This window comes from Microcebus murinus, chromosome 31 (assembly GCF_040939455.1).
Source record: "Microcebus murinus isolate Inina chromosome 31, M.murinus_Inina_mat1.0, whole genome shotgun sequence".
In the NCBI taxonomy this organism is placed as follows: domain Eukaryota; kingdom Metazoa; phylum Chordata; class Mammalia; order Primates; family Cheirogaleidae; genus Microcebus; species Microcebus murinus.
In genome coordinates this window covers 1820931-1834943 of record NC_134134.1, presented here as the reverse complement: position 1 = coordinate 1834943, position 14013 = coordinate 1820931, and positions in this window count along the sequence as shown.

The window sequence follows — 14013 nt, the reverse complement described above, 5'->3', positions numbered from 1 at the left end:
ATTAATTTTCTGTTTGGAGGAACTGTCTCGTGCCGTCAGTGGGGTGTTGAAATCTCCGGCGATTATGGAGTTGCTATTAATCCATTTGCTTAGCTCCAGTAAGGTTTGCTTTATGAATCTGGGTGCACCTAAGTTGGGTGCATATATATTTAAAATTGTTATCTCTTCTTGTTGGACTGTGCCCTTCACCATTATATAATGACCCTCTTTGTCTTTTACTACTTTTGTTGGTTTAAAAACTAAATCGTCTGAAATTAGAACTGCCACACCAGCCTTCTTTTGGCTTCTATTTGCTTGGAATATTGATCTCCACCCTTTTATTCTTAGTCTATATGCATCTTTGCAGGTTAGATGTGTTTCCTGAAGACAGCATATACTTGGCCTGTATTTTCTTATCCATTCAGCCAGCCTCTTTCTCTTGAGTGGAGAGTTTAAGCCATTCACATTTATTGAGAGAACTGATAGGTAAGGTAGATTACTGATCATTCTGTTGGGTTGGATGTTGTTGCTATGATTTCTGTCTTGAGGCATTGTAATATCTGGCCTTTAATATCTTTGGGTTTTGGTTGTTTTTATATTCATGGGTTATTATTATGATGTTCCGTGCATAACGCTGTTTTAAGTACTTCTTGTAGGGCTGGTCTTGTCTTGGTGAATTCTCTGAGCCTTTGCTTGTCTGAGAATGTTTTTATTTCCCCTTCATATACGAAGCTTCGTTTTGCAGGGAATAATATTCTAGGCTGGGCATTGTTTTGTTTCAAAAGAGTGAAAATGGGGCCCCAGTCTCTCCTTGCTTGTAAAGTCTCATTAGAGAAGTCTGATATTATTAGAATTGGCTTTCTCTTGTATGTTACTTGCTTCTTTTGTCTTACAGCTCTTAGAAGGGCCTCTTTAGTTGATACTTTGGTCAGTCTGATGACTGCATGTCGTGACATCTTCCTGTTTGCGTTGAATCTCCCAGGGGTCCTCTGAGCTTCTTGGACTTGTATATCCAGATTTTTAGCAAGGCCTGGGAAATTTTCCTCTATTATATCTTCAAACAGCTTGTCCCACCCTTGAGTGTTGTCTTCTTCCCCTTCTTGTAACCCTATGACCCTCACATTAGGTTTCTTCACATAATCCCACAGCCATTGTAGGCTTTGCTCTTTTCTCTTGTTTCTCTGCTCTATTTCTGTGACTGATTTATTTAATTGGAGGGTGTTATCTTCAAGCTCTGAGATTCTTTCTTCTGTTTCATCTACCCTGTTCTTGAGACTTTCCACTGTATTTTGTAGTTCCTTGAATTGATTCTTCATTTCCAGGAGTTCGGTTACACTTTTCTTCAATGTGTCTATTTCTTTTCTCATATCCTGGAGACTTTTTGTGGTTTCTTGGTGTTGGTTATTGAGTTGTTGTTGCAGCTGGGTGAGTGTTCTTATGTTCCACATACGAAATTCCTCTTCTGTCATATTGGTTGCTTGATTTTGGTCGGTGTCCGTTTCTAGGGGGCTGGTGCTCCTCTTTGGGGGTGTATTTTCCATTTGGTTCTTCATATTTCCTGAGTTCTTTCGCTGATTTCTTCCCATGTTGATCAGTTGTTGTTTCTTTCCTTAAGTTATTGTTTGGGTATTCACACACCTTGTTTAGTTTCTGAGGCGTTAGGTGGTGCCTGTGGGTGAAATTGGACCACTCCCTGTATAATGAATCAGGGGGTGCTGTGGAAAAGCTGTGCAAGATGCTGTCCCTGTCAGTAGGTGGCGTTTGCTTGGAGGAACAGGCTATGGTATTGCTTTGAGTCTTGTTATCAGCTCTCATTCTGGGCGGAGCTGGGTTGGGTAAGCCTGCCCTCAGGCCGTTAGCAGGGGTCAAAGTTCTGTTCTCAGCTTCCAGGAAAGCTGTCAGGGCGGGGCTGGAATGGTCCCGCTCAGCCAGAAAGTCTGGGTGTGGGGGTGGGGCTGTCTGAGACCCGCAGTCTGCAGCAGGCCTCACTTCTTTCCACCCTCCCCAACTCCGCAGCTACTCCTGGGCCTCTGCCAGCAGGCCAGACCACAAGCCACCAGGCCTCCCCGGAGTGTGATGCCGGCGGGGAGGTTCCCTGCACAGAAACGCCACCTGGGTTGGGCGCACGGTCTCCTCCTGGGAGGAGGGTTGCCCTCTAGGACGCTGATCCGCCCCTGAAGGCACACAGACTTCAGTAGGCTGTTCACGTATAACCCTTCTGTGCCCCGGGCAATGCTAGCCCTCGGTGCAGGGGATCTGGTCTGCAGGTCCGACCTCTGGGTCCCAGAGTTCAAACTGTATTGCCACCAGGGAGAGGATTTCCGGTCCTAATTCACCCACAGGGAGCCCAAGCTGGGTCTATGTCTCTCAGCCTCTGAGTGGCACCGTTTTCCTGGGAACACGGTGCCAGCCGCACCTGGGAGGGCGGGCGGGGTCCGAAATGGGAAGGTCCCCTTCCCTGGAGGTGCCTCCGGCTGGTGGCTGTATTGTCTCTCTGGGTAGGGTCGGCAGAGGGGAGGAGGAGGCAATATGGCGCCTGCCGCGCGGCTTGGGTCCATGCACACGGAGGTGTCCGGAGGAAGTTGGGAACCTGGTGCCACGTCTGCTACAGGCTCACCGTTGGCAGGCGGCGGCAGTCTCTGGGCTGGTGTCCGCAGGTCTCTCCACCCACTGGGGAGCCCACCAGCAGTCCCGAATGCAGGGGAGGGGAACAGCAAATCCACCTACCCTTGCCGCTGGTCTCCGGGCTGCTCCGGTGGTCTCAGCCTCCAGTTCTCCTCTGCAGCCTCCTCCCGTGGAGTCTCCTGGGGTCTCAGGTACCCCTCCTTCCGGCCCTTGTCCGCTGTATGCTCGTCTTCTTGCTTCTTTCCTCTAGTTTCTGCTAGAATCTGTCTTTTCTGCAGAGACCCTCTGTCTGGCGGTGTTATTCGTCCGCCATCTTGCTCTGCCCCCTTTTTTTTTTTCTCTTATTGTCTATTATCTGTTCTTAAAAATATCTGGCTTTATTGTTCAATGCATATGGATAAGTGTCTCTACATATAGTAAATCCCACCATTTCAATGTATATGTTTCATTGTTTTAGATTTTGATTTTTGGTGGAAAATTAAGTATATAATATTCCCTATTTTCTGAGAACTCTCCTGGGGGTTCCAAAGACATCCCCATTTGTCAGATTGTAGATGAGAGGGTTAAGTATTGCAATTAGGATGGTATAGATGACAGAGACCACTTTTTCTGCCCAGGGGACTGAGACTTTTCTTGGTAATGGAAGCCACATAGAATAGAGACTCCAGGGGCATGTGAGAGAAGTAAGTAGCCAGGGTTTCCATGTCCCCCAGGCTTGAGACTGTCACCAGTCCAGTGGACAGTATATACATATAGGAGGCCATAATAGCTAAAATAGGAGGGAAGAGAAAAATAACACCATGGATAAAAAAGACCCTTATATAGAGGGAAGTGTCAGCAGAGACTAGTTTAAATACAGCTGGGATCTCAGAAACTAAATGATGACCTTCCATGGAGGTGAAGTAATGGAAAGTCAGAGGATAGAGCACATGGATCAAGGCATTGAGCACTGTCCTCAGTGAAGATGGAAGCACCAGGAGAACACAGAGAACATGGGAAATGTGGATGGGGAAGCACAATGGGTGACAGATGGCCACGTAGCAGTTCTAAGCAAGGACGGCTAGCATCTGACACTCTGCTGCCAACAGGGTGATGTGGGGGAAGAGATGAATGCCACAGTCAGTGAGAGAGATGGGATGATCCCTAGAGAGAAACTTGAGGGTAATTTGAGAAACAAACATACACTTAGAGAACTGGCACATGAGGGATGCCTTGTTAATCAGAAAATATATAGGACAGTGGACAGGGGGGTTGGGCCGAATGAGTGTGAGCTTGGTGAGTTGTGGCTCAAGTGGAAGGAGCTGGGTGGAGAGTAGAAGGAAATGAGCTGAGGTCAGTAGAGAACAGGGGTCCCTACTGTCTATCTAAAACTTGGGGGCATGCAACACTAATTCATGCATATGACAGTCTTTATTTATTATTATCTGTATATTAGCAAAGCATCATCACTACATTTAAAGGTAAAAGTAAACATCAATACAAGTTCTAGTATTCTTTCAATTTACTCCAATGTATCACTTGCCTAAGGGACATTAAGTGAGAGATTTTCTTTCCTTATAAAGTCTGAAAGCTGCCAGAAGGGATTAATTAAATTGAATGAATGGACCAAATTTTAGCCACTCAGCATATAGCAAAGCTTCTTCACAGCAGAAAGCTCCTGTAAGCAGTGCAAAAACTTCTATAACCGAGCCATTTGGAAAGAAGCTGTATAGCATACTTCTAAGTACCACTTCGAGCAAATCAAGCTCCTCTACTTCGTGTATAACTTTGAACAAGTTCTTTATGCTTACTGAATCTCAGTGTTCTCATTTGTGAAATGAGAGTTGGACTTTATTTTTTTTCTTGAAATTCGAGACTTGGGGCTCCTAAAGAAAACCAGGTAAGTTATAAGTAAAGAAAACACACTACATTTTATCTCTGTAGTAACACTTCTATGGACTGTAGCTAATTAGGCACTCAAATTGATGAAGGAGTTCAGGGAAAAAAATCGCAATGTTTGTATGTGTAAAGTAGTAGAAAATGGCATGATGTATTTAGAACATCCATTTATTTGTAAATGGTGAGAGAGCATGGGACATGTGTAGGATCCTTCAGCAGTGGCTAGTGCATAGTAGATACTTAAACATTTATGAAAATAATACAGGGAGAATGATGAAGGAGAGTATGGAAGAAAACTATCAGGAATTAGAGTACGATCCAAAGGAGCTTTCTATACTGATTCTGATAGCTCAGAAACTATATGGGCCTCTGAAGAATTATATGGAGGGATTGATGTGATAAAACTTGCCTTTCGGCATCCCTCTACCTAGTAGAGGTGTAGAAGATGGGTTGGAGTGGCCAACTTTCACGGGAAAGGCATGTTGGGAACCCATCAGACCAATCAAGGTGGCAGTGACTAGGGCCCTGCTGAGGCTTTGGCATTGAGGAAGGAGAGAGGTATATTCAGGTAATATTAGAGGTGAGATGAAGTGCAGAATGGTATTTTTTACTGAGGTAGGACCATATGAGTCAGGCAAGAGAAATATTAAGAAATTGAAGGAATTTAAGCCTACTAACAACTTTGATACGAGCATCAACTATAGTTGACAGCCACAGATGAACATGCACAGCTGAGCATGGACTTTAGTCAACAGCCCTGATATGAAGGTGCACAGCTGAGTGTCTACATTAGTCGACAGCCAAAAGCTCTTACTTTTATAGCTTTTATCTCTGTAGTTGCAGTGTGTATGTTCACCTAATATATTACTATGTATCTGTGACATTTTAACAAGTCCTTACTATGAGTTATTATAGTTATTTTCCTAAGCTGCCTTAAAGTAAAGCAAGCTTTCAGTGCTTGAAAGCTTTCTTCATCACACAAGAGCAAAATGGATTCGTCATCAATGTACAGCTCAAACTATCAGGCTGACTGTGAGTGCCAGCTGAGGGCAAGGTTTAATGGCCAGTAAGCACAGAACCAAAGTGGTTAAGAATATGGAGTGAAGGATAGGCCTTGATAATGACCCTTGGGCTTTCAAATTCAGAGGACAAATGATTGTGGTGTCTTCTGCTGAGACAAGATGATCTGAAGTACCAAAGAGGGTGTAAAAGAAGGTCCAGAGTGAGCCTAGCTTTCCACCTGCTAAGTGTGAGTATGTGTTACCCAGGGAAGGCAACCACCTCTGGGCTGTGGTTTGGTGTGTGGACCTGAAGCTGCATTTTAGCATTTGTAGCATTTAGGGGGAGCTGATGTGACAGGACTAGATAAAACTGCCCAAGGAGTGTGCTCAGTGAAGAGTGGAGGGTAAGTTTGTTTTATCAGGGGAGTAACACAGGCCTAGAAGCTACTACCTGTGAACTTTCAAAGGTCTAAAACAATATCAGAAGCCTGATGTAAAACCTCTAGCTTGTTAAAAACAAACCAAAGTACAAATAAAATCAAAATGTGAAAACCTTGTAAAATATAATTATTTGCAAAGAAATGTTATCAAAAGTCATTCTGCTTTTTTCACACAACAATATTTTTGAATCACATTGTGGATGAATTTTTATATAGCTAATATGTGTAATGTAATGAGGAATGAGACCCCTTCAAAATTTATTTATTTTTTGAAGTCTATGAAAGAGTTTGGGGTGTGCAAAAAGGCGTCTTCTCTGTCACTGGCACCTGCAACCCCCATCCCTCAGACCCTGACTCCTCCTTCCTGGGGTGCCCTCCCAACTCTTGCCCATTGTACCAATCACCACATCTCTGACTTTTGGAGGGGCTTCTGTAATGCTGAGTATAGTCTTTCTGGTTTAGTAGCTCTTTGTGGTATGTTTCCCACAAGATTTAGTTATTTCAAATATTTCTTTTTATTTCTTTATATTACAGGGGTAAAAATGTTTAAGTTATGTATATGGCCTTTGCCCCACAAGCATCAGAGCTTCAAGTGTGTCCATCCCCAAGACAGTGAGCACTGCAACCATTAAGTGTGTATGTACCCATTCACTCCTTCACCCTCTCCTCCTTTCTAGATGGGATCAATTTAGTTCTGATGAATATCATCTTAGATCACCTTCTCCCTCTGGTTGCCATAGTGACCTTGCCACTGCTTGATCCAGGTCGGGGCTCTCTCAGTACTCTCTGGCAGATGGCCCTGTCCAGGGTCTTCTGTTGGATCCATATAAAAGCACAGCTGTGCTACTCCCCTGCTGGGGAAGATCTCACTCAGGTAACCCACTTTCCTGGCTGCATCCCTTCCACCTTCTCCTCACCTGTCAGGATCTTATTTCATTCCCCACCCTCTTCTTGCTCCACTCACATGCCTTGGCTTCTGAGAAACTGCCTTATTACTAGAACTGCCCCCTGGATACTGCCAGGAAAGGGCTTGCAGTCTAGGACAAACCCACAAGGAAATGGACATATTAGAACTCACCTTAGATATCTATTTTCAAAAAAAAGTCTTGGGAGAGTTCTAAAACTTCTCCCACTTTTAAGAAAATACATAGAATCAAAACCCTCTAGGACTATCTGAAAAAAGGAAAAATAAAAACAAAAATGGGGGTTTCATGACTTAGAAAACATTCTGGTCAATGTGGCAAATATCACCAATGTGATAATATAGACAGAATAATCCTCTCCTATTCTAAATCACTTGGTGACTGACTATATAGGTACTATAAAATTTGAATTTGTGGTAAAATACACCCTGTATAATATCTTACACATTGTTAGGCATACAGTACAGTAGTGTTAAGTATATTCACACTAAGTGAAAGAAATCTCCACTACTTTTTTACTCAGAGTAAATATAACTCCATTTGCTGGTTGAGATATTTCAGAATTTCATGTCTGAGTTTTTTACCTAGCAAGGACTCCACAAGCCAATCAAGATAAGGCTGGCTTATTGAAAATATCAACACCCTGGATAAACTTCTAGCTAGATTAATCTAGGAGATAAAAGAAAACATAAATGTCCAATATAATGAATAAAAGTGGAACTTCATTAAAAATCATACCGATTTAAATTTATTCTAAAGGAATAGTCTGTACAATTTGATCAATACATTTGACAGCTTCAGACAAATGGGTAAGTTCTATAAAGATATTAATTTTCAGAAAATTTAAAACCAGAAATAGAAAACCTGCATAGGCCTGGCACGGTGGTTCAAGCCTGTAATCCTAGCACTCTAGGAGTCCGAGGTGGGCAGATTGCTCAAGGTCACGAGTTTGAACCAGCCTGAGCAAGATACAGACCCCATCTCTACTATAAATAGAAATAAATTAATTGGCCAACTAATATATATAGAAAAAAAAAATAGCTGGGTATGGTGGTGCATGCCTGTAGTCCCAGCTACTTGGGATGCAGAGAAAGTAAGATTGCCACAGCCCAGGAGTGTGAGGTTGCTGTGAGCTAGGATGATGCCAAAGAAATACAGTTTGATTATATATGTGTGTGTATAAACACACACACAGAGAGAGAGAGAGAGAGAGAGAGAGAGAGAGAGAGAGAGAGAGAGAGAAAGAGAGAGAGAGAAATACAATTGAGTGATATTCCAATCACAACAGAGCCTAAGTTGCTTTTGCAGACTTATGACCTGGTCTCCCAGTAAGGTGACTGCTTGTTGTAAGTCAGCCACTTAACCAGCAAATTTGCTGTCAATTTGATTCTGATTGGACCATAATTGATTTGATTCATAATGCCAATTTTTTGAACAAATTCAGTAGTTTCAGCTGTTTGTTGTAATGCTACACCAGCTGTGTTGGTAGATGCAGTGACAACAATAATTCCCAAAGTAGCTGCTATTAATAGACCAATAAATCTTTTTGTAAGTTTAAGAATGTGGTTAAGTAGTTTATCCAAAGCAAACTTTGCTGAGGATCCCTACCAAATTCTATTCATTTTAACAGGTAACCACAGCCCTGCTCTGGCTTTAAGAATATAAAGTGTTTCTTTATGAGGATTGAATTTTATGGAATAATCAATAGAGAAAAATAAGAACAGCTGTTATAAGTCACTAGGAAGGAGGGTGCATCATATATAGCATGTCCAGTCAGGAATAAGTAAGGCAATTTAACACAAGGTTGAGTATAATGAGTAGAGTTTAGGTAAAAATTCCACTCTCCGCTGCTGTTTATATCTAATGTGTTTGTGGTAATCCAGGACTGCAAAGGGTGTAAAGCAGCCGATAATTTCCACAGTTGCTGATGAATAGAGCCATCTAAACTATGAGGAGCTGGAGTGCTCATACCATAATTGAGCCATGTAACATGACTTACAAAGTTAGTGTCTGTTATAGACATCGAGGTGACAGGTTTTTTTATAACGAAGTTTTTTAACTTTATAAGATGAGGCAGGATGTCCGAGGGGACTCCAGTTCAATTAATACATAACCTCAAGAAGGTGACCCAGTAAGAATGCATCCCATGTGACTTTTACAATTTCTCCATTGTACCCAGGATTTAGGGTCAGAAATTACTACCTCCTTACAGATGGGTACATCTGTAGGTGCAAATGTAATATGTCCAGAAGCAAAAAAAGGAGACAGTTAAAAGAAATAACCAGGGTTTCGTTTTGTCACTGGTAGGGTTGCAGGTGATTAGACGGATTTGAGTAGCAGATTTTAAACAATGAATACCTTTACCAATACATATGGGAGGGCCTTATGTTTCATCATCATATTTATTAATTATAGTGTCCTATTCGTGGAGTTTCATTGGACCACAATAATCGTAAGGTCCTGGTAGCCAATTAGAATCATTATTAAATACTAGGAAAGGAATGCCAGCCCAATTGACAATCTTATTTAAAGTTGGGTTGGGAATACAAGCCGAGTAATGATAAGTGGGGTTATCAGACATTCTTACCGCCATGCTCACTATGCAGATCATGAGAAGAAAGAGGTTTACAGATGTTTTAGGTACAGACATCAACTTCAATATTCTGTCTGCTTCTTCATAGGTCCTCTTCAGCTGTCTGCATGTCATGATCCATGGCTGGGATGTTTTCTTGCTTCAGCACTTCCTATTCTTTATTTTCATCCTCTTAATGCCCTCAGCCAGGGCCTGGTTCACTTCTGGTGGTCTCTTCCATTTTTTCACCTTGGGTTTCCACTCTGGGTTTGATTCTTCTGCTTGGAATCCAGACTGTTTGTCCATCATCTGTCAAAACACAAGCCAAAACCTCTACCCCACACCTTCACCCATCCTTCTTTCCATTTATTCTTCTCTATCACCTTTCCACCAGATAGGCTAGTGAGGGAAAGTATCTGGTGGATGCCTCCCTTTCCAATACCTTATACTGCTTTTAAAGTATCTTTTTTATAATAATTCAAAAAAATTAAAGAAGGCTTAATTTATTCTATCTCTGGGGGATCATATACCTCCCCCTTTTTGTTTAAATAACATATATTTTAAGGTTTGATGAGTATGTTTTTACTATTGTAGGTAATATCTATTGAGTTAAATGTGAAATCTGAATAATTTATTTTTTGGACAGTGATTATCAATTTTTTCTATAAAAGCAGATTATCTGATTGCCAATCCAGATTTCACTGATAAGCCATTTGAATTTGTGAATTAGTAAGAGGAATAATATTTTTTTCAGGGACTTGGCCACTCATTTGTTCTAGTCTGTTTCTGTTTTTTTTTTAGGTTAGTTACCAAATTAAAGAAAAACCTTACATAGTCATAATTTTTAAATTAAAAGGAAAACATGTTAAAGAATTAAGATGAGTACGCAGGCCATTTTATTAAGAGTAAATTAATATTAACAAAGATCTTTGTTTTAGTCAAAATTCCCTAATAAATTTCTTTTCATAAACTTTATCCCATCTTGCATGTATCACATAGCATCTATAAAACATACCTTAAAACTTTGTGTTTTGCCCTAACTCCTTTTTCCTGAATAACCAGTCATTTTTAGAACAAAAAATTCTATGCAATATCCTTTCTTTACATTATCTTTTCTTTATGGAAATAATAAAAAGAAAGGATTTATTGTCAGCCAAAAATAAAAAAAAAACATTTCTAAATAAAACGTTATATTCTTTGACTTCTTACATCTTTTTCTTACTCACAAGTGAAATTTTCTTTTTATTTTGTTTTTAAATTTATTTTGATTCAATCTTTAAATAACCCATGAATTAGACAAAATATATATTTTAACAAGAACACATTCTTTTTCTTTTATATTTTTTCCTATCACAAACATCTTATTCTATGCTGTATCTTATATGTAGAATTGCATGCATTGACCAGAATTCTTATTTTTAGTAACATTAAATTTTAATGAAAACTTAAAAAGCAGGAAGTCATGAATTTTTTATCATAAGACTTTTGTCATCATGAAACAAGTTTATAGGTTCCTATAAAATTATAGCCAAACTAATAATTCAAATATTTTTCAAAATGCAAAAATCCCATTCCTTGAGAGAGGAGACTCAGTTTTTCAAACAAGTATAAGACCTAATAGACAGACTATAGTACAAATTAAAAAGCAGGCTGAGTCTGTCTTTTTTTTCTTTGCCTTCATTTTCGCAATTTATTAAAAGGTGAATACAAAATCTTGTTATTTCTATTCATATCATGACAATCTATATTGAAAGAGAAAACCAAATTTCATTCTATTAGTGCATCAATGATAGTTAATTTTAGTAAAAATCTTATAAACAAATCCACCTAATTCTAACCAATTTGACTGTAAGCTAAGATTTTATAAATGTTTTATAACCTTTAACTTTTACATACACTTAATTTTTAATGCTCATTCACATATTGAATATACTTGGTTTAAAAAAAACAATAAATTATCCAAAATTATCTCTTAATAAAATACTTTTGTTTTAAGTCATTTTTATTTATAAATTTTGTATAGAATTGTTTCCCTTTCATTCCATTGATATCATTTAGTTGTCTGTTGATTGTTTAAAGCAGGTATGGTTAAGACAAATTTTTCTCTATCAGATATTTGCAAAAGGATAGTAAAAAACAATCTTTTAAATCTATTATTATGCCAATCCTTAGCCAGAAACCTTTAGAAAAATTGTAATATCTGTTCCAGTATCTATAAGTTCAACAAAAGATTTGCCATTTACCTTAATTTCTAATTGAGGTTTTTGGTCATTAATAAAGGTTTGCTAATATACATTTATTCCAGTACTTCCAAATCCTCCTTGACTTAAAACATTAGATTTTTTAATTTACATATTAATAGCAGAAATTATGCAATACAACTCCAGCCTGAATACTATAATTGGAAGTGAAACTCATCACAACTGAAATTACTTTCCAAAAGCTGAATCAATTCTACCTCTATGTATTGATACTCTTTTTGATGTAATAGAAATATGACCAAATTATTAATTAATATTAATGTGCCTGTAGGACCAGGACAAATATATATATAGGTATATGTATTGTCACAAGATGGTCTTTGTTCTGTGAAATTATCTTTTGAGCCAACAGTCTCAGCCAAAAGTTGCATTTTAAATGTCTGACTGGATCTTTAGGCAAATTCGTAAAAGTTTTTTCAGCAGCCAGGTGCTCCCGTTGCTACATAAGGTGCCATTGGGGTGCGGTTGTGGGGAGCTGGTGCTGGGCTGCTGGCTGAGCACAGCCACAGCCTGGGTGGCTCAGCAGCCATGGCAGTGGTGGAACCATGCAGTTTAATTTTGCTGGGCATAAAGCTGCTGGCATTTACAATTAACATTATTAAAAGCCAATATATGTAAAATCATATTTCATAAATTAGGAGGACTAACCATGTCTTGTACCATATCTTTCTTGTAATCTAGCAATAAAATCTACATGAGTTTCATTAACATTTTGTTTAACATTTATATAGGAAGCTACAGTCTAAGAGAAGCTATCTTTTTCCATTCTTTAATACAGCACTGTTGAATTTGAGAAATAACTTGATCATCATATTTTAGTTAAGCATTAATATCAAACCAGATTTCCTGTCCCATCATTTGTGCCATCAATTTTTACTGGTGGGTCTGCAGACTCATTTAGCTAGGGTTTCTGACACATCTAATCCCTGCACTAAGTGGTGAACTTTAAAAATTTACACGGAGATATAACGGTTTGCAAAAGAGATTTATTTCCAAACCCAAGGAATTAATCTTTCCATTTGAGCCAATTCTTTAAATGAGTTATTGGTGTAAAGAGAGTTTGTGCTGACCAGGTGCAGTGGCTCATACCTGTAATCCTAGCACTCTGGGAAGCCAAGGCAGGAGGATCACTCAAGGTCAGGAGTTTGAAACCAGCCTGAGGAAGAACAAGACTGTGTCTCTACTAAAAATAGAAAGAAATTAATCGGCCAAGTAAAAATATATAGAAAAATTAGCAGGGCATTGTGGCATATGGCTGCAGTCCCAGCTACTAGGGAGGCTGAGGCAGAAGGATTGCTTGAGCCCAAGAGTTTGAGGTTGCTGTGAGCTAGGCTGATTCCATGGCACTCTAGTCTGGGCAACAGAGTGAGAATGATGCTTTTGTCATTCCAGTTGTCAGTCATAAGCAAAGGAACTCTGATATTTACCAACAGATTAATATTCCAGCACAGAACATGAAAGGGGCTTTAACACTTTTATTTGAAGCTAAAGACACTGGACTTCCTGGTGCTGATCATTATGTTATGGAAGAGACTAAAGAGGCATGTGGTGCTCACTGTCTCACCTCCGGCCACGGTGAGCATAGAAAACAGGATTGCATCCAAAATCACTAGTGAAATTTTCAATCAAATAGCAGCCATGATCCCTCAGATTCCTCTAGAGAGAATGATCAAATTGTTGGCCACAGTTACATGACTAAAAATGAGAACTGTGGACTATGCACTTCACCCACTAAAGTAAAGGAAGATAAAGTCATGTAAAATAAATTCTCTACATTGAAATAAAAGATAAAGAAAGATTATTTCAAATATTTTAAATACCCAGAAGTCATTCTATTATATTCTAACACTGAAAATACACACTCATAAATAGATTCTAGACGGATGCATATGTTGTACTATAAGTACTTCATAATTAATGAAGTACTTAATAATTAAATTCAATCTTCTTTATTTACCTAAACTCTCAATTAACAGATTGTTAGATTCTCATGTTTCTTTATATAGTACTTACCATATGCATCACACACTCATTATTAATTTACTTATTGTAATTATTTTCATATTTATGGCATTACAGGTTAGGATCTAATAACTGTTTGCTCTTACACAGCAAACAATACTGAGTTCTTGATTTAATCCACTGGCATTCTGAATTGTATATCTGTCTTTATACTTAAGGCTCTTACTTTAAGCTTAGGATTCTGAATCTCTCTTATCTTAATTAAGTAATCAGCATACTGCATGTATAGCCTATATAAGGCTTCAAGATCTCTACTTAAATTTTTTCATGTAATTAAATAATTCTACAATTCTCATCAGAACTTTTAAAGTA